General features: G+C 36.3%; 1 non-coding gene across 1 annotated transcript; it reads left to right on the top strand.

The window, feature by feature from the left end:
• The first annotated feature begins 11254 nt into the window (after positions 1-11254).
• Positions 11255-11362, top strand: LOC148567091 (small nucleolar RNA R71). Its single transcript, XR_015882499.1, has one exon. It is a non-coding gene; the product is annotated as a small nucleolar RNA R71 (small nucleolar RNA).
• Positions 11363-21684: the final 10322 nt, after the last annotated feature.

The following is a 21684-nucleotide window of genomic DNA, read 5'->3' as shown; positions in this document are numbered from 1 at the left end:
TCTTGGTATTCGAATTGTTCTTAGTGTTTTTCTTTGTTTGATTCCAAAATTTTTAAGTTTAATGTCTTTTAGTATTTTTCCTTTTTCAAACTTTCGAAATTAGTGTCCTTGATCTTCAAAAATTTTAAGTTTGGTATCTTTTTGTGTTTCTCCTTTGTAATTTTCGAATTTAATAGGTTTTGAATTTAAAATTTTTAATTTTGGTGTCAAATTAGTTATCTTTTTGTTTATCATGTTATCTTTTCAAATCTTTATCTTATCTTTTGTTTCTTTGAATTTCACAATCTTGTTATCTTATCTTAATTCAAATTCAATTTTCAAAATTCAAAAATTTAAAATTCAAATTCAAATCTCAAAATTCGAAATCTTAAATTCAAATTTCAAAAGTTTAGTGTTTTGTTGGCTTCTTTCTATTTCATAATTAAATTTCAAATCATATCTTGCTTATCTTTCTTGATCTTTAAATCTTTATCATTTCTTTTTCCTTAATTTTCAAAAATCTGTTATCTTATCTTATTTAATTTCAAATTTTAAATTCAAATTTTTAAAATTTAGTATCTGGTTAGTTTTTCTTTCTTTCAAAATTGAATTTCAAATATTTAAAAATCTTTTCAATTCTTATCTTCTCTTGTTTGACTTATTCTTTCAAAAATTAAAATTTTAAAATCTTTGTTTGACTTTTTAAAACTTTTTAAAATTAAATCTTCTATCCTGAATTTTAAAATCTTATCTTATCTTATTTGACTCTTTCTTTCCAATTTTGAAATTTAAAATCTCTCTTTAACTTTCTCTTTTTAAATTTTAAAAAGTTTTAAAATCAATTTTTTTTCAAATCTTATCTTTTTTTTTCTTGATTTTCAAATCTTGTTATCTTATCCTTATTTTTAAAATTAAAATTTTAAAAGTTGAGCATTTTGTTAGTTGTTCTTTTCAAAATTTGAATTCAAATATTTAAATTTTCAAATCATATCTTATTTATCTTTTCCTTGATTCTAGTTATTTGATTTAAATTCAATTTTAAATTTAAATATTAATAGTTTGGTGTTTCTTTAGTGTTTTCTCTTTCTTTTTGAATTTCAAAATTTCTTTTTCTAAACTGTTTTTAAAATTTTTCAAAATTTCAAAAATTATATTTTTTATTTTTGAGTTATTTTTATTTTTTTTATTTATTTTATTTACGTAATTTCGAAATTAAGAAAAAAAGTTTTTTTCTTAAGCATCTCACTAGGAACTCTATGTACTCTGACATAGAGACTCCCACTTTCCTTTGTCTCTTGTTTGTGTATGCAGGAACAGGAAGAGTGCACTATGGATCTAGAGGGAGAGACACAACCAAGAATACCTCCTATTGGAGTAGCTCATTTTGAGCTCAACCCACAGCTAATCACTCTAGTGCAGCAAAACTGCCAATTTCAGGGACTTCCACAAGAAAAATCCACAGAATTCCTTGCTAAATTCTTACAGATAGCTGACATAGTAAGAACTAACGGAGTAGACCAGGATGTCTACAGGCTGCTACTCTTTCCATTTGCTGTAAAAGGCCAAGCAAAGAGGTGATTGAATAATCAGTCCAAATCAAGCTTGAAAATATGGAATAAGTTGGTGGACAAGTTTTTGAACCACTACTTCCCCCAAAGAAGCTAACCTAGAAGACTGGATATTCAAAGCTTCAGGCAGGAAGAGAATGAGTCTCTTCATGATGGTTGGGTGAGATACAAGCTGATGTTGAGAAGATGTCCCATTGAAATATTTTCAGAATGGGTAAAAATAGATATTTTCTATTACGGACTCACAGATATGACTAAGATGTCCTTAGATCATTCTGCAGGTGGTTCAATCCACATGAGAAAGATAATTGAGGAAGCTCATGAGCTCATTGAGACAGTTGCCAGCAATCAGCATCTGTACTCATCTGGTGAGACTTCAATGGAAGGAGAGGTCAAGATAGTAACCATTGAATGTAACCCTCCAGAACAAAGTGAATCATTAACCCAGCAGCTGCACTTTTTCACACAACAAGTGCTATGCCTGCAAGAAGAAGTGCAGAAGACCCGAGCCTCCAGCAAGAATATGGAAGCACAGTTGAACCAGGCTAAACATCACTTGTTTTAACAGATAAGAGAAGAATGCCAAGCTCTCCAATTAAGGAGTACCCTAAACACCCAGCCTCAAAATAGTAAGAGGCAGGGAGAAAAACTGGCAGAAGAGGAACAAGCTATAGTTCAAGGAACTCATGCGAGCGCTGAATGCCCAGAAGTGGGCAGCTAGGGTGTCCAATGCCCAATAGGGGCAGCCCAAGCGTCCAACGCCCAGAAGGGGGCAGCCCAGGCATTGAATTCCAGTCCAAGGGAGGCCAGACACGTGTAAGTGCTGAGACCACCTCTCCTAAGCAAGCTGGTAGCCTTTCTATAGGCACTATAGACACTCACCCTGCACCACTCATGGCCCTTGAGTACAAGGCCAAGTTACCATACCCTCAAAGACTCCAGAAATTAGAAAAAGATAGGCAATTTTTCAAATTCTTAGAAGCTTTCAAGAAATTGGAGATCAAAATCCCCTTTACAGAGGCTTTTGAACAAATGCCTTCATATGCTAAGTTCATGAAGGAAAATACTGAATAACAAGAGGGATTGGAGGGAAGTAGAGACAATGGTGCTTACTAAGGAGTACAGTACAGTCATTCAAAGGAACCTTCCTCAAAAACTTCAGAGACCCCCTAACACTCTTCCTAGAAACACAGAAGTGAATCCAAGAGAAGAGTGTAAGGCCCGCATTAATATCAAGGAGGCTGAGCCTAAGATGGTACACACTGTTGAGGAACTAGATGAAGAAGAGACTTAAGAAGAGGCTGGAAGCACACTGTTACACGCCCCTCTTATGGGAAGAAAGCCTGAAGTACCACACTCTCAGAAGCCCCAAAAAGAGACCAAGGACAAGCACTGTTCATAGTCCTTAGAAGGCTTTAAGAAGTCACAAATCAATATTTCTTTTGTTGAGGTTTTGGAGCAATGGTCTCTCTCTACTGGCAGAAACCTCTCTGATGCTGAGAAAGGCAAATTGGTGTTGTGGTTACAGAAGGATTTCATGATTATCAAGGTCCTTAAACCTCCACTACCCCCTGACAAGGGAGGTACTTCCATGCAGAGTACAATACTGAAGCCTTCTCCCTTGGTGAAAACTCATACAGTTTCTCTAGATATCAAACCTAAGTTTGGTGTTGGGAAGTCACCACCCACCAAGGAGGAAGGTTCCAAGAGGCAGATGCATAGGGGATAGAGAAACAATACAACCCCTACCCTAACAAGCAAGGAGAATCAAGCTAATAACAATAAAAGGAAGCTTGTTAGGAGGAATTCAAATCCAAGAGCACTAATCCTTTCTTCTTTCTCCTTGGAGTCATTTCTGTTAATCAACTGGAAGAAGAGGAAGAAAGTAAACAATTAAGTGTCAAGCTAATGACATTAAAGAAGCGCTTGTTGGGAGGCAACCCAACCATGAGTAGAGTACTTTTGTTCTTATTTCTTCTGTCTATTTTCACTTGAGTTTATTTTAGTTTATTTTTAGAGTTTTCCCTTGCTTTTTAATGGTTGTGATCATGTGCAATACTTAGAACAGAGACAGAGAAATTCAGAGTTGGAAACAGAACACCCTGGGGAGAGCCTCTTGCTGGCGTTGAACGCCAGACAAGGTAGAAAATGGGCGTTCAACGCCTATAGAAGACAAGAAGCTAGCGTTGAACACCAGAGAAGGACCACTCTGGGCGTTCAACGCCCCTGACAGGCACAAGTCTGGCGTTGAACGCCAGCCAAGGAGCAAGGCTGGGCATTCAACGCCCTAGAAGGACACAAGCCTGGTGTTGAACGCCAGGCAGGGGGCAGGGAACTCGAAGTTTGGAGCCTCCTCAGCCAGTGGGTCCCACCCTGCACCCCACCCACTTCAAATTCAAACTTGTCACACTTATTCTTCCCTCCCATATTCTCTTTGCTTGAGGACAAGCAAACTTTTTAAGTTTAGTGTTGCAGAGCGAGCTCTAGGTTTATAATATTATCAATGGCACTAAGGGAAGCTGAATCATCTTCATGGAAGAGCACATCCTGAGGAACAATAGCCACCATCACTAAGGTGGTTGAGTTTTATTCTCCTCCTATCTATGTTATTTTTGTTTTCACTGTTCTTTAAATTACTATCTGTTCTATATTATAGTGCATGATCATATCTAGTCTTTTATTTCCATTTAGACTTATTGTTCGTGCCTTGTTGTGATCATAAGATATTCATTGTATCTATCACCATGCTTGAAAGAAATTTTTTTCAAGAAGTAGTGAGTGCATAATTTTCGAGTATATCATGACTTATCTCCAAATTTTTTTTGTGGTGGCCTTGCATTGGTTTCCTGAATGTATGAATTAACTGTGCACATTTGATAGTGAAGTTAAGTGTATTAGCTCTTAAAGAATAGTAAATTTAGAGAAGTATTATTGACTCTCTGAAAAATTAAAAACACTGATTCTTGAAAGCAACAGAAACAGCAGAAAAAAAAGCAGAAAGAAAAAGAAAAGAAAGAAAAAAAAAGCAAAAGAAAAAGCAAAAGATAAATCCTAAAAGCTCAAAAGAAAGGAAAAGGAGAGCTAGGATCCAAGGCTTTGAGCATCAATGGTTAGAAGGGCCTAAAGAAACAAAATCTTGGCCTAAAAAGTTCAAATGAGCTGCTTTCCCTAACTATATGCTTGTGGTGTGAAGGTGTAGTGCACGAAATTGTGATCCTTAACAACGGCGCCAAAAACTTGGTGCTCGGAACGTAATTCACACACTTTGTCACAACTTTGCACAACTAACCAGCAAGTGGACTGGGTCGTCCAAGTAATAAACCTTACGTGAGTAAGGGTCGATCCCACAGAGATTATCGGCTTGAAGCAAGCTATGGTCACCTTGTAAATCTCAGTCAGGCGGATTCAAATGGTTATAGAGTTTTAATAATTAAAGGATAAATAAAACATAAAATGGGATAGAGATACTTATGTAAGTCCATGGTGAGAATTTCAGATAAGCGTATAGAGATGCTTTTGTTCCTCCTGAACCTCTGCTTTCCTGCTGTCTTCATCCAATCATTCCCACTCCTTTCTATGGCAAGCTTTGTGTAGGGCATCACCGTTGTCAATGGCTACTTCCTATCCTCTCAGTGAAAATGGTCCAAGATGCGCTGTCACCGCATGGCTATTCATCTGTCGGTTCTCGATCATACTGGAATAGGATTCAGTAATCCTTTTGCGTCTGTCACTACGCCCAGCACTCGCGAGTTTGAAACTCGTCACAGCCATCCCTTCCCGGATTCTACTCGGAATACCACAGACAAGGTTTAGACTTTCCGGACTTCAAGAATGGCTGCCAATAGTTCTAGCCTATACCACGAATACTCTGATCTCACGATCAGAAGGCTAAGAGATACACATTCAAGCTTGTTTGCATGTAGAACGGAAGTGTTTGTCAGGCACGCGTTCAGAAGTGAGAATGATGATGAGCGTCACATAATCATCACATTCATCATGTTCTTGTGTGCGAATGAATATCTTAGAGAAGAAATAGGCTTGAATTGAATAGAAAAACAATAGTACTTTGCATTAATTCACGAGGAACAGCAGAGCTCCACACCTTAATCTATAGTGTGTAGAAACTCTACCATTGAAAATACATAAGAACAAGGTCCAGGCATGGCCGAATGGCCAGCCTCCAAGATCTAGGGACTAAACGTCCAAAGATAGATCAAAGATAATCCCCCACCGATTAAAATACAATAGTAAAAAGTTCTATTTATACTAAACTAGTTACTAGGGTTCCAGAAATGAGTAAATGATGCAGAAATCCACTTCTGGGGCCCACTTGGTGTGTGCTTGGGTTGAGCATTGAAGCTTTCATGTTTAGAGGTCTTCCTTGGAGTTAAACACCAGTTTGTAACCTGTTTTTGGCGTTTAACTCTGCTTTGCAACCTGTTTCTGGCGTTTAACTCCAGAATAGGGCAGAAAGCTGGCGTTGAACGCCAGTTTGTGTCATCTAAACTCGGGTAAAGTATGGACTATTATATATTGCTGGAAAGCCCTAGATGTCTAATTTCCTACACAATTTAGAGCATGCCATTCGGAGTCTTGTAGCTCCAGAAAATCCACTTTGCGTGAAGGGAGGTCAGAATCCAACAGCATCTGCAGTCCTTCTTCAACCTCTGAATCTGATTTTTGTTCAAGTCCCTCAATTTCAGCCAGAAATTACCTGAAATCATAGAAAAACACACAAACTCATAGTAAAGTCCAGAAATGTAATTTTTAATTAAAAACTAATAAAAATATACTAAAAACTAATCAAATCATACTGAAAACTATGTAAAAACATTGCCAAAAAGCGTATAAATTATCCGCTCATCACAACACCAAACTTAAGTTGTTGCTTGTCCCCAAGCAACTGAAAATCAAATAGGATAAAAAAAAAGAGAATATACTATAAATTCCAAAATATCAATGAAACTTAGCTCCAATCAGATGAGCGGGACTAGTAGCTTTTTGCCTCTTGAATAGTTTTGGCATCTCACTTTATCCCTTGAAGTTCAGAATGATTGGCATCTATGGGAACTTAGAATTCAGATAGTGTTATTGATTCTCCTAGTTCAGTATGTTGATTCTTGAACACAGCTACTTTATGAGTCTTGGCCGTGGCCCTAAGCACTTTGTTTCCCAGTATTACCACCGGATACATAAATGCCACAGACACATAACTGGGTGAACTTTTCAGATTGTGACTCAGCTTTGCTAAAGTCCCCAATTAGAGGTGTCCAGGGTTCTTAAGCACACTCTGTTTTTGCTTTGGACCTTGACTTTAACCGCTCAGTCTCAAGTTTTCACTTGACACCTTCACGCCACAAGCACATGGTTAGGGACAGCTTGGTTTAGCCGCTTAGGCCAGGATTTTATTCCTTTAGGCCCTCCTATCCACTGATGCTCAAAGCCTTAGATCCTTTTTATTACCCTTGTCTTTTGGTTTTAAGGGCTATTGGCTTTTTGCTCTTGCCTTTTGGTTTAAAGAGCTTTTGGCTTTTTCTTCTTGCTTTTTCTTTTTCTTTTTTTTCTCTCTTTTTTTTTCGCCATTTTTCTTTTCTCTTTTTTTTTTCGCAAGCTCTTCTCTATTCACTACTTTTTCTTGCTTCAAGAATCAATTTTTATGATTTTTCAGATTATCAATAACATTTCTCCTTTTCATCATTCTTTCAAGAGCCAACATATTTAACATTCATAAACCACAATATCAAAAGACATATGCACTGTTCAAGCATTCATTCAGAAAACAAAAAGTATTGTCACCACATCAAAATAATTAAACTAGTTTCAAGGATGAATTCGAAACCCTGTACTTCTTGTTCTTTTGTTTTTAGAACAGTTTTCAATTAAGAGAGGTGATGGATTCATAGGACATTCATAGCTTTAAGACATAGACACTTAGACACTAATGATCAAGTAATAAAGACACAAACATAAATAAACATGAAGCATAGTAAACGAAAAACAGAAAATAAGAACAAGGAGATTAAGGAATGGGTCCACCTTAGTGAGGGTGACGTCTTCCTCTTCTTGAAGAACCAATGGTGCTCTTGAGCTCCTCTATGTCTCTTCCTTGTCTTTGTTGCTCCTCCCTTATAGCTCTTTGATCTTCTCTAATCTCATGGAGAATGATGGAGTGCTCTTGGTGCTCCATCCTTAGTTGTCCCATGTTGGAGCTTAATTCTCCTAGGAAAGTATTGATTTGCTCCCAATAGTTTTGTGGAGGGAAGTGCATCCCTTGAGGCATCTCAGGGATTTCATGGTGAGGAATTTCTTCATGCTCTTGTTGAGGTCCATGCTCTCTTGTTTGCTCCATCCTCTTCTTAGTGATGGGCTTGTCCTCTTCAATGAGGATGTCTCCCTCTATGTCAATTCCAGCCGAATTACAGAGGTGACAAATGAGGTGAGGAAAAGCTAACCTTGCCAAAGTGGAGGACTTGTCAGCCACCTTGTAGAGTTCTTGAGGTATAATCTCATGAACTTTCACTTCCTCCCCAATCATGATACTATGGATCATGATGGCCCGGTCTATAGTAACTTCAGACCGGTTGCTAGTAGGAATGATTGAGCGTTGAATAAACTCCAACCATCCTCTAGCTACAGGCTTAAGGTCCAGTCTTCTCAATTGAACCGGCTTGCCTCTTGAGTCAACTTTCCATTGAGCTCCTTCCACACATATGTCCATGAGGACTTGGTCCAACCTTTGATCAAAGTTGACCCTTCTAGTGTAGGGGCGTGCGTTTTCTTCCATCATTGGCAAGTTGAACGCTAGCTTTACATTTTCTGGACTGAAATCTAAGTATTTCCCCCGAACCATGGTAAGCCACTACTTTGGATTCGGGTTCACACTTTGATCATGGTTCCTAGTGATCCATGTGTTTGCATAGAACTCTTGAACCATTAAGATCCCGACTTGTTGAATGGGGTTGGTGAGAACTTTCCAACCTCTTCTTCGGATCTCATGTCGGATCTCCGGGTACTCATTCTTTTTAAGCTTGAAAGGAACCTCAGGGATCACTTTCTTCTTGGCCACAACTTCATAGAAGTGGTCTTGATGGACCTTTGAGATGAATCTCTCCATCTTCCATGACTCAGAGGTGAAAGCAATTGCCTTCCCTTTCCTCTTTCTTGAGGTTTCTCTAGCCTTAGATGCCATTAATGGTTATGGAAAAACAAAAAACTATGCTTTTACCACACCAAACTTAAAATGTTTGCTTGTCCCCGAGCAAAAGAAGAAAGAAAGAAGGAGAAGAGGAAGAAAATGGAGGAGATGGAGGGAGGTGTATTCGGCCAAGGGGGAGAAGAAAGGGTTGTATTGTGTGAAAATGGAGAGGGGATGAGGGGTTTATACAGAAGTGGGAAGAGGTTTAGGGTTCGGCCATTAGGGTTGGGTTTGGGAGGGAAAAGAGTTTGAATTTTGGAGGTAGGTGGGGTTTTTGGGGAAGAGAGGATAGATGTGAGTGGTGAAGAGGTGATGGGGAAGAGTGATTGAGGTGATTGGTGAGGGGTATTTGTGGAAGAGAGTTATGAAAAGGTGTGAAGAGGAGAGAAGAAAATGTGAGGATCCTGTAGGGTCAAGGACTTAACATCCCTGCTTCAATTAGGCCTGTAAAACGCCCTTAGCATGCATGTCTGGCGTTAAACGCCAGCTTGCTACTTGTTTTTGGCGTTAAACGCCCAAATGTAGCCTGTTTCTGGCGATTAACGCCACTTCCATGTTCTGTTCTGGTGTTAAACGCCAGTCTGGTGCTTGTTTCTGGCGTTTAACGCCAGCTTGATGCTTCTTTCTGGCGTTAAACGCCAGTTTGATGCTTCTTACTGGAGTTTAAATGCCAGTAAGTTCTTCCTCCAGGGTGAGCTATTTTTAAAGCTGTTTATCATTCTTTTTTTGATTTTTCAGTAGTTTTTGTGACTCCACATGATCATCAACATAAAAAATAAAATAAAATAACAATAAAATAAAATAGATATAATTAAATAACATTGGGTTGCCTCCTAATAAGCGCTTCTTTAATGTCAATAGCTTAACAGTGAGCTCTCATGGAGCCTCACAGATGTTCAGAGCATTGTTGGGACCTCCCAACACCAAACTTAGAGTTTGACTGTGGGGGCTTTGGTTGACTCTGCAAGGAGAAAAGCTTTTCATGCTTCCTCTCCATGGTTACAGAAGGAGATCCTTGAGTTTTAAACACAAGGTTGTCCTCATTCAGTTGAAGGACTAACTCTCCTCTATCCACATCAATCACAGCTCTTGCTGTGGCTAGGAAGGGTCTTCCAAGGATGATGGATTCATCCTCCTCCTTCTCAGTGTCTAGGATTATGAAATCAGCAGGGATGTAAAGGCCTTCAACCTTTACTAACACGTCCTCTACTTGTCCATAAGCCTGTTTTCTTGAGTTTTCTGCCATCTCTAAAGAGATTTTGGCAGCTTGCACCTCAAAGATCCCAAGTTTCTCCATTACATAGAGTGGCATTAAGTTTATTCCTGACCCCAGGTCACACAGAGTCTTCTCAAAGGTCATGGTGCCTATGTTACAGAAAATTAGGAATTTACCAGGATCCTGCTTCTTTTGAGGTAATTTCTGCCTACCCAATGCATTTAGTTCATTGGTGAGCAAGGGAGGTTCATCTTCCCAAGTCTCATTACCAAATAATTTCGCATTCAGCTTCATGATTGCACCAAGGTACTTAGCAACTTGCTCTTCAGTAATGTCTTCATCCTCTTCAGAGGATGAATACTCATCAGAGCTCATGAAGGGCAGAAGGAGGTTCAATGGAATCTCTATGGTCTCTAAATGAGCCTCAGATTCCTTTGGTTCCTCAAAGGGAAACTCCTTATTGGTCACTGAGCATCCCAGGAGGTCTTCCTCACTAAGATTCACGTCTTCCTCCTCCTCTTTGGGTTCGGCCACACCAAGTAAGGTAATGGCCTTGTACTCTCTTTTTGGATTCTCTTCTGTATTGCTTGGGAGAGTACTAGGAGGAGTTTCAGTGACCATTTTACTCAGCTGGCCCACTTGTGCCTCCAAATTTCTAATGGAGGACCTTGTTTCATTCATGAAACTTAAAGTGGCCTTAGATAGATCAGAGACTATATTTGCTAAGCTAGATGGATTCTGCTCAGAATTCTCTGTCTGTTACTGAGTGGATGATGGAAAAGGCTTGCTATTGCTAAACCTGTTTCTTCCACCATTATTAAAGCCTTGTTGAGGCTTTTGTTGATCCTTCCATGAGAAATTTGGATGATTTCTCCATGAGGGATTATGGGTATTTCCATAGGGTTCCCCCATGTAATTCACCTCTGCTATTGCAGGATTCTCAGGATCATAAGCTTCTTTTTCAGAAGATGCCTCTTGAGTACTGTTGGATGCAGCTTGCAATCCATTCAGACTCTGAGAAATCATATTCACTTATTGAGTTAATATTTTATTCTGAGCCAATATGGCATTCAGAGTATCAATTTCAAGAACTCCCTTCCTCTGAGGCGTCCCATTACTCACAGGATTCCTTTCAGAAGTATACATGAACTGGTTATTTGCAACCATGTCAATGAGTTCCTGAGCTTCTGCAGGCGTTTTCTTTAGGTGAATGGATCCACCTGCAGAATGGTCCAATGACATCTTAGATAATTCAGACAGACCATCATAGAATATATCCAGGATGGTCCATTCTAAAAGCATGTCAGAAGGACACTTTTTGGTCAGTTGCTTATATCTCTCCCAAGCTTCATAGAGAGATTCACCTTCTTTCTGTTTGAAGGTTTGAACATCCACTCTAAGCTTGCTAAGCTTTTGAGGATGAAAGAACTTGGCTAAGAAAGCCGTGACCAGCTTATCCCAAGAGTTCATGCTATCCTTAGGTTGAGAGTCCAACCATATTCTAGCTCTGTCTCTTATAGCAAACGGGAAAAGCATAAGCCTGTAAACCTCGGAGTCAACCCCATTGGTCTTAACAGTATCACAGATCTGTAAGAATTCAGTTAAGAATTGAAAAGGATCTTCTAATGGAAGTCTATGAAACTTGCAGTTCTGTTGCATTAGAGAAACTAATTGAGGCTTTAGCTCAAAATTGTTTGCTCCAATGGCAAGGATTGAGATGCTTCTTCCATGTAAATTGGAATTTGGTGCAGTAAAGTCATCAAGCATCTTCCTTGCATTGTTATTATTTTCGGCCATGTCTCCTTCTTTTTCAAAAATTTCTGTCAGATTTTCTCCAGAGAGTTGTGCTTTAGCTTCCTTTAGCTTTCTCTTCAGAGTCCTTTCAGGTTCAGGATTAGCCTCAACAAGAATGCTCTTATCCTTGTTCCTGCTCATATGAAAAAGAAGAAAATAGAAAAGAAAATATGGAATCCTCTATGTCACAGTATAGAGATTCCTTATGTAAGTATAAGAAGAGAAGAGTAGAGGAAGGAAAAGATAAGAATCCAAACACAGAGGGAAAGAGTGAGTTCGAATTCTTGGGTGGAAGAGAAGTGTTAGTAGATGAATAAATAATTAGAAGGAGATGAGAGAGGGAAGAATTCGAAAATTAAATAAAATAAAATAAAAATATTTTTGTTTTTAATTTAAAATTAAAGTTAAAATTCGAAAATAAGAAAAGAAATGAAATTAAAATTAAAATTTAGAATAATTAGTTAATTAAAAAGGAATTTTGAAAAAGAGGAAGGTGATTTTCAAAAATTAGAGAGAGAAAATTAGTTAGATAGTTTTGAAAAAGATAAGAATCAAACAAGATAAGATTAATTAAAAAAAAGATTTGAAAATCAAATTTGAAAAGATAAGAAGTTAGAAAAGATTTTGATATTGATTTTGAAAAAGATGTGATTGAAAAGATATGATTGGAAATCATTTTGAAAAAGATTTGAAAAAGAAATTTAAAAAGATTTGATTTTTGAAATCAAAGTTGATTACTTGACTAACAAGAAACTTGAAGATATGATTTTAAAATTTAAAGATTGAACCTTTCTTAATAGGCAAGTAACAAACTTAAAGATTTTTGAATCAATCACATTAATTGTTAGTAAAGATTTTGAAATTATGAACAAGATAAGAAAAAGATTTTTGAAAATCAATTTGAAATTTTCGAAAATCATAAAAGAAAAATGAAAAAAAATTTGATTTTTGAAAAAGATTTGAAAAAGATAGAATTTTTTTTTAAATTGAAAATTTGATTTGACTCATAAGAAACAACTAGATTTTAAAAATTTTTGAAAAAGTCAACTCAAATATTCGAATTTTATGAGAAGAAAAAGGGAAAGATATTTTTTGATTTTTGAATTTTTAATGATGAAAGAGAAAAACAACCAAGAGACTTAAAACATGAAAATTATGAATCAAAACACATGATGCATGCAAGAACACTTATGAATGTCAAGATGAACACCAAGAACACTTTAAAGATCAAGATGAACATCAAGACTTATTTTTGAAAATTTTTAAGAAAAGAAGAACATGCAAGACACCAAACTTAGAAATTTTCAATGTTGAGACATTAATAATTCAAAAATGCATATGAGAAACAAGAAAAGACACAAACAAGAAATTTTAAAGATCAAACAAGAAGACTTACCAAGAACAACTTGAAGATCATGAAGAATGCAATGCATGGATTTTCGAAAAATGCAAGAAAGAGATAAACATGCAATTGACACCAAACTTAAAAACTGACACAAGACTTAAACAAGAAACATCAAATTATTTTTTATTTTTTATGATTTTATTAAAATTTATTTTTGAATTTTCGAAAATTATTTTGAAAAAAAAATAAGGATTTCAAAATTTTTAATAGGAATTTCAGGAATCTTGCAATGTTAGTCTAAAACTCCAGTCCAGGAATTAGACATGGCTTACTAGCCAGCCAAGCTTTCAGTGAAAGCTCCGGTCCAAAACACTAGACATGGCCAATGGCCAGCCAAGCTTTAGCAGAAACAAATTAGATATACAACAGCTGATACTTCATTCAACTTGCTTCTGTGCTGATGAGTGGAAGCCTCGGTCCAAAAGAATTAGACATGGCTTTACAGCCAACCAGGCTTCAACATGTTTCATGAAACTCTAGAATTCCTTCTTAAAAATTCTGAAGAACATAAATTAAATTTTTTTGAAAAATATTTTTTTTCTTTTTTTTTTTGAAAATTTGTCGAAATTAAAAAGAATAAAAACAAAAACTTAAAATTAAAATAAAATTACCTAATCTGAGCAAAAAGATGAACCGTCAGTTGTCCAAACTCGAACAATCCCCGGCAATGGCGCCAAAAACTTGGTGCACGAAATTGTGATCCTTAACAACGGCGCCAAAAACTTGGTACTCAGAACGTAATTCACACACTTTGTCCAAGTAATAAACCTTACGTGAGTAAGGGTCAATCCCACGGAGATTGTCGGCTTGAAGCAAGCTATGGTCGCCTTGTAAATCTCAGTCAGGCGGATTTAAATGGTTATAGAGTTTTAATAATTAAAAGATAAAAAAAACATAAAATGGGATAGAGATACTTATGTAAGTCCTTAGTGAGAATTTCAGATAAGCGTATAGAGATGCTTTTGTTCCTCCAGAACCTCTGCTTTCCTACTGTCTTCATCCAATCATTCCCACTCCTTTCTATGGCAAGCTTTGTGTAGGGCATCACCGTTGTCAATGGCTACTTTCCATCCTCTCAGTGAAAATGGTCCAAGATGTGCTGTCACCGCACGACTATTCATCTGTCGGTTCTCGATCATACTGGAATAGGATTCAGTAATCCTTTTGCGTCTGTCACTACGCCCAGCACTCGTGAGTTTGAAGCTCGTCACAGCCATCCCTTCCCGGATCCTACTCAGAATACCACAGACAAGGTTTAGACTTTCCGGACCTCAAGAATGGCCGCCAATAGTTTTAGCCTATACCACGAAGACTCTGATCTCACGATCAGAAAGCTAAGAGATACACATTCAAGCTTGTTTGTATGTAGAACGGAAGTGTTTGTCAGGCACGCGTTCATAAGTGAGAATGATGATGAGCGTCACATAATCATCACATTCATCATGTTCTTGTGTGTGAATGAATATCTTAGAGAAGAAATAGGCTTGAATTGAATAGAAAAACAATAGTACTTTGCATTAATTCATGAGGAACAGTAGAGCTCCACACCTTAATCTATGGTGTGTAGAAACTCTACCGTTGAAAATACATAAGAACAAGGTCCAGGCATGGCCGAATGGCCAGCCTCCAAGGTCTATGTACTAAACGTCCAAAGATAGATCAAAGATAATCCCCCCTCCCCGATTAAAATACAATAGTAAAAAGTTCTATTTATACTAAACCAGTTACTAGGGTTACAGAAATGAGTAAATGATGCAGAAGTCCACTTCCGCGGCCCACTTGGTGTGTGCTTGGGCTGAGCATTGAAACTTTCACATGTAGAGGTATTCCTTGGAGTTAAACGCCAGTTTGTAACCTGTTTCTGGCGTTTAACTCTGCTTTGCAACCTGTTTCTGGCGTTTAACTCCAGAATAGGGCAGAGAGTTGGCGTTGAACGCCAATTTGCATCATATAAACTCGGGTAAAATATAAACTATTATATATTGCTGGAAAGCCCTAGATGTCTACTTTCCAACGCAATTGAGAACGCGCCATTTGGATTTCGGTAGCTCCAGAAAATTCTCTTTGAGTGCAGGGAGGTCAGAATCCAACAGCATCTGCAGTCCTTCTTCAACCTCTGAATCTGATTTTTGCTCAAGTCCCTCAATTTCAACCAGAAATTACCTGAAATCATAGAAAAACACACAAACTCATAGTAAATCATGAAGGGGAGTGGATTGCTTAGCTCTTCACCTTCGGCTATAGTGGGAAGCCATGAGTTAACTTGATGAGAGGACATGGGTTGCTCGGATATGGTGGACTGCTATGGTTTAGAAGAGGCTAATTTGAGGAGGATGCTACATGAGTTAGTCAATTATGGCTGCCATTGAATGAATCATTTGTTATTGAAGTAGACAGTAAGAAAAGTTAATCCGAAAAGAATACGCATCTCCGAAGCCTTAACTGAATCTCTATCACTGTTCTTACACCAACCTGGTATTTCGTTCTTTATTATTTTGTTTATGCTTTCAAACAAACAACCATCTTTTCTAATTGCCTGACTAAGATCTACAAGATAGCCATTATGTGCTCAATCTGACAATCTCCGTGGGATTCGACCTTCACTCACCTGAGGTATTACTTGGACGACCAGGTGCACTTGCCGGTTCATCTATGCAAAACTTGCGGAGTTCAATTTTGCGCACCAAATTTTTGGCGCCATTGTCGGGGATTGTTCAAGATTGACAAACTACTAGACTATCTTGTTGCTTAGATTATGTATTCTTTAATGTTTAATTGCTCTTTTATTTGTGCCTTTTGTTTTCTTTTTCAAAAAAAAAAATAATTTTTCAAAACCTTTTCTTTTCTTTATCTTTTGTTTGAGTCTTGTGTCAATCTTTAAGTTTGGTGTCTTTTTGGTGTTTCTTGGTTTTTCTTTCCTTTAGTTTTCCTAAAAATTACCTTAATTGTTTGTTTTTTTTGTTCAAAGTTGTTCTTGCTATTTTTCCTTGTTTGATCTCTAAATCTTTAAGTTTGGTGTCTCTTTATATTTTTCCTTTCCAAAATTTTAAAAATTATAGTCTTTGATTTCAAAATCTCTAAGTTTTGTGTCTTTCTGTGTTTGTCTTTGCAAATTTTCAAAAATTAATGCTTTGATTTCAAAAATTTTTAAGTTTGGTGTTAGTTTGGTTAGTATTGTTCTGTCTTTTGGGCTTTAGTTGGTCTGTATTTTCTTGAGTTTTTGAAAACTTGTTCTTGTTTTTCTTTCTTGGTATTCAAATTGTTCTTAGTGTTTTTCTTTATTTGATTCCAAAATTTTTAAATTTAGTGTCTTTTAGTATTTTTCCTTTTTCAAATTTTCGAAATTAGTGTCCTTGATCTTCAAAATTTTTAAGTTTGGTGTCTTTTTGTGTTTCTCCTTTGTAATTTTCAAATTTAATAGGTTTTGAATTTAAATTTTTTAAGTTTGGTGTCCAATTAGTTATCTTTTTGTTTATCTTGTTATCTTTTCAAATCTTTCTCTTATCTTTCCTTTCTTTGAATTTCAAAATCTTGTTATCTTATCTTAATTCAAATTCAATTTTCAAAATTCAAAAATTTAAAATTCAAAACTTTAAATTCAAATTTCAAATTCAATCTTCAAAAGTTAAGTATTTTTTTTTGGCTTCTCCCTATTTCAGAATCAAATTTCAAATCTTATCTTGCTTATCTTTCTTCATCTTTAAATCTTTGTCATATCTTTTTCTTAATTTTCAAAATTCTATTATCTTATCTTATTTAGTTTCAAATTTTAAATTCAAATTATTAAAGTTTAGTATCTTTTTAGTTTTTCTTTCGTTCAAAATTGAATTTCAAATCTTTAAAAATCTTTTCAATTCTTATCTTATCTTGTTTGACTTATTCTTTCAAAACTTAAAATTTCAAAATCTTTGTTTGACTTTTTAAAACTTTTTAAAATTAAATCTTCTATCTTAAATTTTAAAATCTTATCTTATCTCATCTGACTCTTTCTTTCCAAATTTGAATTTTAAAATCTCTCTTTGACTTTCTCTTTTTAAATTCCAAAAAATTTCAAAATCAAATCTTTTTCAAATCTTATCTTTTTTTCTTGATTTTAAAATCTTGTTATCTTATCCTTAATTTTAAAATTAAAATTTTAAAAGTTGAGTATTTTGTTAGTTGTTATTTTCAAAATTTGAAATTCAAATCTTTAAATTTTCGAATCATATCTTATTTATCTTTTCCTTGATTTTAGTTATTTGATTTAAATTCAATTTTAAATTTAAATTTTAAAAGTTTAGTGTTTCTTTGGTGTTTTCTCTTTTGTTTTGAGTTTCAAAATTTCTTTTCCTAAACTGTATTTTAAATTTTTCGAAATATCAAAAATTATATTTTTTATTTTTGAATATTTTTATTTTTTATTTATTTTATTTACTTAATTTCGAAATTAAAAAAAAAAGTTTTTTTCTTGAGCATCTCACTGGGAGCACTGTATACTTTGACATATAGACTCCTACTTTTCTTTGTCTCTTATTTGTGTATGCAGGAACAGAAAGAGTGCACTATGAATCTACAGGGAGAGACACAACCAAGAAGAACCTTGGGGTCTTACACAGCCCCCACTCCTGACTTCTATGCAAGCAGCATTAGTATACCTCCTAATTGACTAGCTCGTTTTGAGCTCAACCCACAGCTAATCACTCTAGTGCAGCAAAACTGCCAGTTTCAAGGACTTCCACAAGAAGAACCCACAGAATTCCTTGCTGAATTCTTGCAGATAGCTGACACAGTAAGAACTAGCGGAGTAGACTAGGATGTCTATAGGCTGCTACTCTTCCCATTTACTGTAAAAAGCCAAGCAAAGAGGTGGTTAGATAATCAGCCTAAATCAAGCTTGAAAATATGGAATAAGCTGGTGGACAAGTTTTTGAACCACTACTTCCCCCCAAAGAAGCTAATCCAGCTAAGACTGGACATTCAAGGCTTCAGACAGGAAGAGAATGAGTCTCTTCATGATGCTTGGGTGAGATACAAGCTGATGCTGAGAAGATGTCCAATAGCAATGTTTTCAGAATGGGTAAAAATAGATGTTTTCTATTACGAACTCACAGATATGATTAAGATGTCCTTAGATCATTTTGCAGGTGGTTCAATCCACATGAGAAAGACAATTGAGGAAGCTCATGAGCTTATTGAGACAGTTGCCAGCAATCAGCATCTGTACCGAGTCTAAGTAGGCCGGTACTGTGAGTGAGAAAAAAAAATAAGTTAAGAGTGAATAAATTTATAAAATTGAATTTATTAATTAGGAAAGATAAAAATAATTTAGTTTTAAAAATCGGACACTAATTGTGCTTGTGTGGGAATCGACCAAGGTATGGTTTCGGTTCCTTTAAATAATATGTAATGTTGTGGACAACATAGCCTAGTGGACCCTAATATAGGATTGAATTGTTGATGATTATTGATGTTGTTGATAGATAATGAGGATTATGATCTTTGATAATAATAAATGGAAAACACAATAATTTTGAAGGTTTGGAATTGTGAAAATGTGATTTAATTAGTGTGTGGATTGATAATTGTTGAGTTTAGTGTGGTGATATGGAGTTGATGATGATTGTTGGTGTTGATGGGGAGTTTTAATGATTATTAATGTTGATGATAATTATGTTTAATTGAATGAAATTTGGAATACATGTAAAATTTATGATCAATGGAAATTTTGAATGGTAATAGTGAAGTTGATGTGGATTAATGGAAATTGAAGAGTTTGATGTGATTTAGGTTGAATTTGGAGTTGCTGAATAGGATGAATGAGGTGATAATTGAATGGTTTATATGGTTGAATAGTTGAGGAATGGTTGGTATGGATTCTTGAGTTATTTTGGTATTGTATGGGTTTTGAGTAAATTGATTTAATTTGAGAGATTTGATGTTGTAGAGGTTTTAGAAAAATTAAGAAATTTTTGTCTTTAACCAACTTCAACGGGCCATAACTTGGACCTCGGAGTTTGGAAATGAGTGAAGTTAATTTCAAATTAAAGATGGTTGAGAGAGATTTAAAATGGTATAAAGATCAGTGAAATTAGAATTTTGTAGAGAAAGTTATGGACATTAGAAGTTAAGGTAAAAAAACTGAATTTTGTAATGTTGCAGAAAACTTGAAATTCTGGTTTGTGTGCCCATGCACACAACCCGTGTGCATGCACGGGTCAAAGTGAGTATTTCAACTCGTGCGTACGTACATTGGTGCACGAAATTCTGATTACACTTTTCACAACTCCGTACAACTAACCAGCAAGTGCACTGGGTCGTCCAAGTAATACCTTACGTGAGTAAGGGTCGATCCCACGGAGATTGTCGGCTTGAAGCAAGCTATGGTTACCTTGTAAATCTTAGTCAGGAAATTAATGATAAAAATAATTTTTTGTTTATGAAAAGTAAATAACATGAAATAAATAGTACTTGTGATTCAGTAATGAGGAACAGGTTGAGGTTCCGGAGATGCTCTGTCGTCTGAATCTTTGCTTTCCTATTGTCTTCATCTCCAACCACGCATGGCTTCCTTCAATGGAAAGCTCTATGATCCTCTCAGATGAAAAATACCAAGCACGGTTTCCGCACGGCTAATCATCTGTCGGTTCCCGCTAGCATCGGAATAGGACCCTTGTCCTTTTGCACACTGTCACTGCGCCCAACATTCGCAAGTTTGAAACTCTTCATAGTCATCCCTTCCCAAATCCTACTCGGAATACCACAGACAAGGTTTAGACTTTCCGGATCCCAGGAATGCTGCCAATTGGTTCTAGCCTCTACCACAAAGGTTCTAATCTCACGGACTCGGTCTGTGGATCAGAGACCCAAGAGATACGCACTCAAGCTGTCGCCCAATGACTACGTTGAGCTCAGATAGAATGGGAGTGGTTGTCAGGCACGTGTTCATAGATTTGAGAATAATAATGAGTGTCACGGATCATCATATTCTCTATGTTGAAGTACGAATGAGTATCTTAGAATAGAATCAAGCGTGATTGAATAGAAAACAGTAGTAATTGCATTAATCCATTAAAACACAGCAGAGCTCCTCACCCCCACCTATGGGGTTTAGAGACTCATGCCGTAGGAGATACAATATGAGATGTAAAATGTCATCAGTTATGAACTGAATCTCTAAAAGTAGTTTTTATACTAAACTAGTAACTTAGGTTTACAGAAAATGAGTAACTAAGTGTAGACAGTACAGAAATCCACTTCGGGACCCACTTGGTGAGTGTTTGGGCTGAGCTCTCAAGCTTTCACGTGCATATGCCTCAAGTTGGAGTTAAACGCCACCGTGGGTGCCAAAATGGGCGTTTAACGCCACGAATTATGCCAGTTCTGGCATTTTATGCCAGAAAGTTTTTGGCTGGCTTTCAACGCCAGTTTGGGCCATCAAATCTAAGGCAAAGTATGAACTATTATATATTGCTGGAAAGTCCAAGATGTCTACTTTCCAACGCATTTAAGAGCGCGCCAATTGGGCTTTTTTAGCTCCAGAAAATCCATTTAGAGTGCAGGAGGGTCAGAATCCAACAGCATCTGCGGTACTTTTTTAGCCTCTGAATCGGATTTTTGCTCAGGTCCCTCAATTTCAGCCAGAAAATACCTGAAATCACAGACAAACACACAAAATCATAGTAAAGTCCAGAAATGTAATTTTTGCATAAAAACTAATAAAAATATAATAAAAAGTAACTAAATCATGCTAAAAACTATGTAAAAATAATGCCAAAAAGGGTATAAATTATCCGCTTATCACAACACTAAACTTAAATTGTTGCTTGTCCCCAAGAAACTAAAAACAAAATAGGATAAAAAGAAGAGAAAATACAATAAATTCAAAAAATATCAATGAAAATTAGTTTCAATTAGATGAGCGGGACTAGTAACTTTTTGCTTCTGAACAGTTTTGGCATCTCACTTTATCCTTTGAAGTTCAGAATGATTGGCATCCATAGGAACTCGGAATTCAGATAGTGTTATTGATTCTCCTAGTTCAGTATGTTGATTCTTGAACACAGCTACTTTATGAGTCTTGGCCGTGACCCTAAGCATTTTGTTTTCCAGTATTACCACCGGATACATAAATGCCACAAACACATAACTGGGTGAACCTTTTCAGATTGTGAATCAGCTTTGCTAGAGTCCCCAGTTAGAGGTGCCCAAAGCTCTTAAGCATGCTCTTTTGCTTTGGACCACGACTTTAACCACTCAGTCTCAAGCTTTTCACTTGGACCTTCATGCCACAAGCACATGGTTAGGGACAGCTTGATTTAGCCGCTTAGGCCAGGATTTTATTCCTTTGAGCCCTCCTATCCATTAATGCTCAAAGCCTTGGATCCTTTTTTACCCTTGCCTTTTGGTTTAAAGAGTTATTGGCTTTTTCTGCTTGCTTTTTTTCTTTTTCTTTCTTTTTCTTCAATTTTTTTTTCCGCAAGCTTTGTTTTTCACTACTTTTTCTTGCTTCAAGAATCAATTTTGTGATTTTTCAGATTATTAATAACAT

Source organism: Arachis ipaensis, chromosome B4, assembly GCF_059453495.1.
Source record: "Arachis ipaensis isolate K30076 ecotype BB chromosome B4, ASM5945349v1, whole genome shotgun sequence".
Classification (NCBI taxonomy): Eukaryota; Viridiplantae; Streptophyta; class Magnoliopsida; order Fabales; family Fabaceae; genus Arachis; species Arachis ipaensis.
The sequence above is the reverse complement of the archived record's forward strand: the minus strand, read 5'-3'. Positions and strand labels throughout refer to the sequence as shown.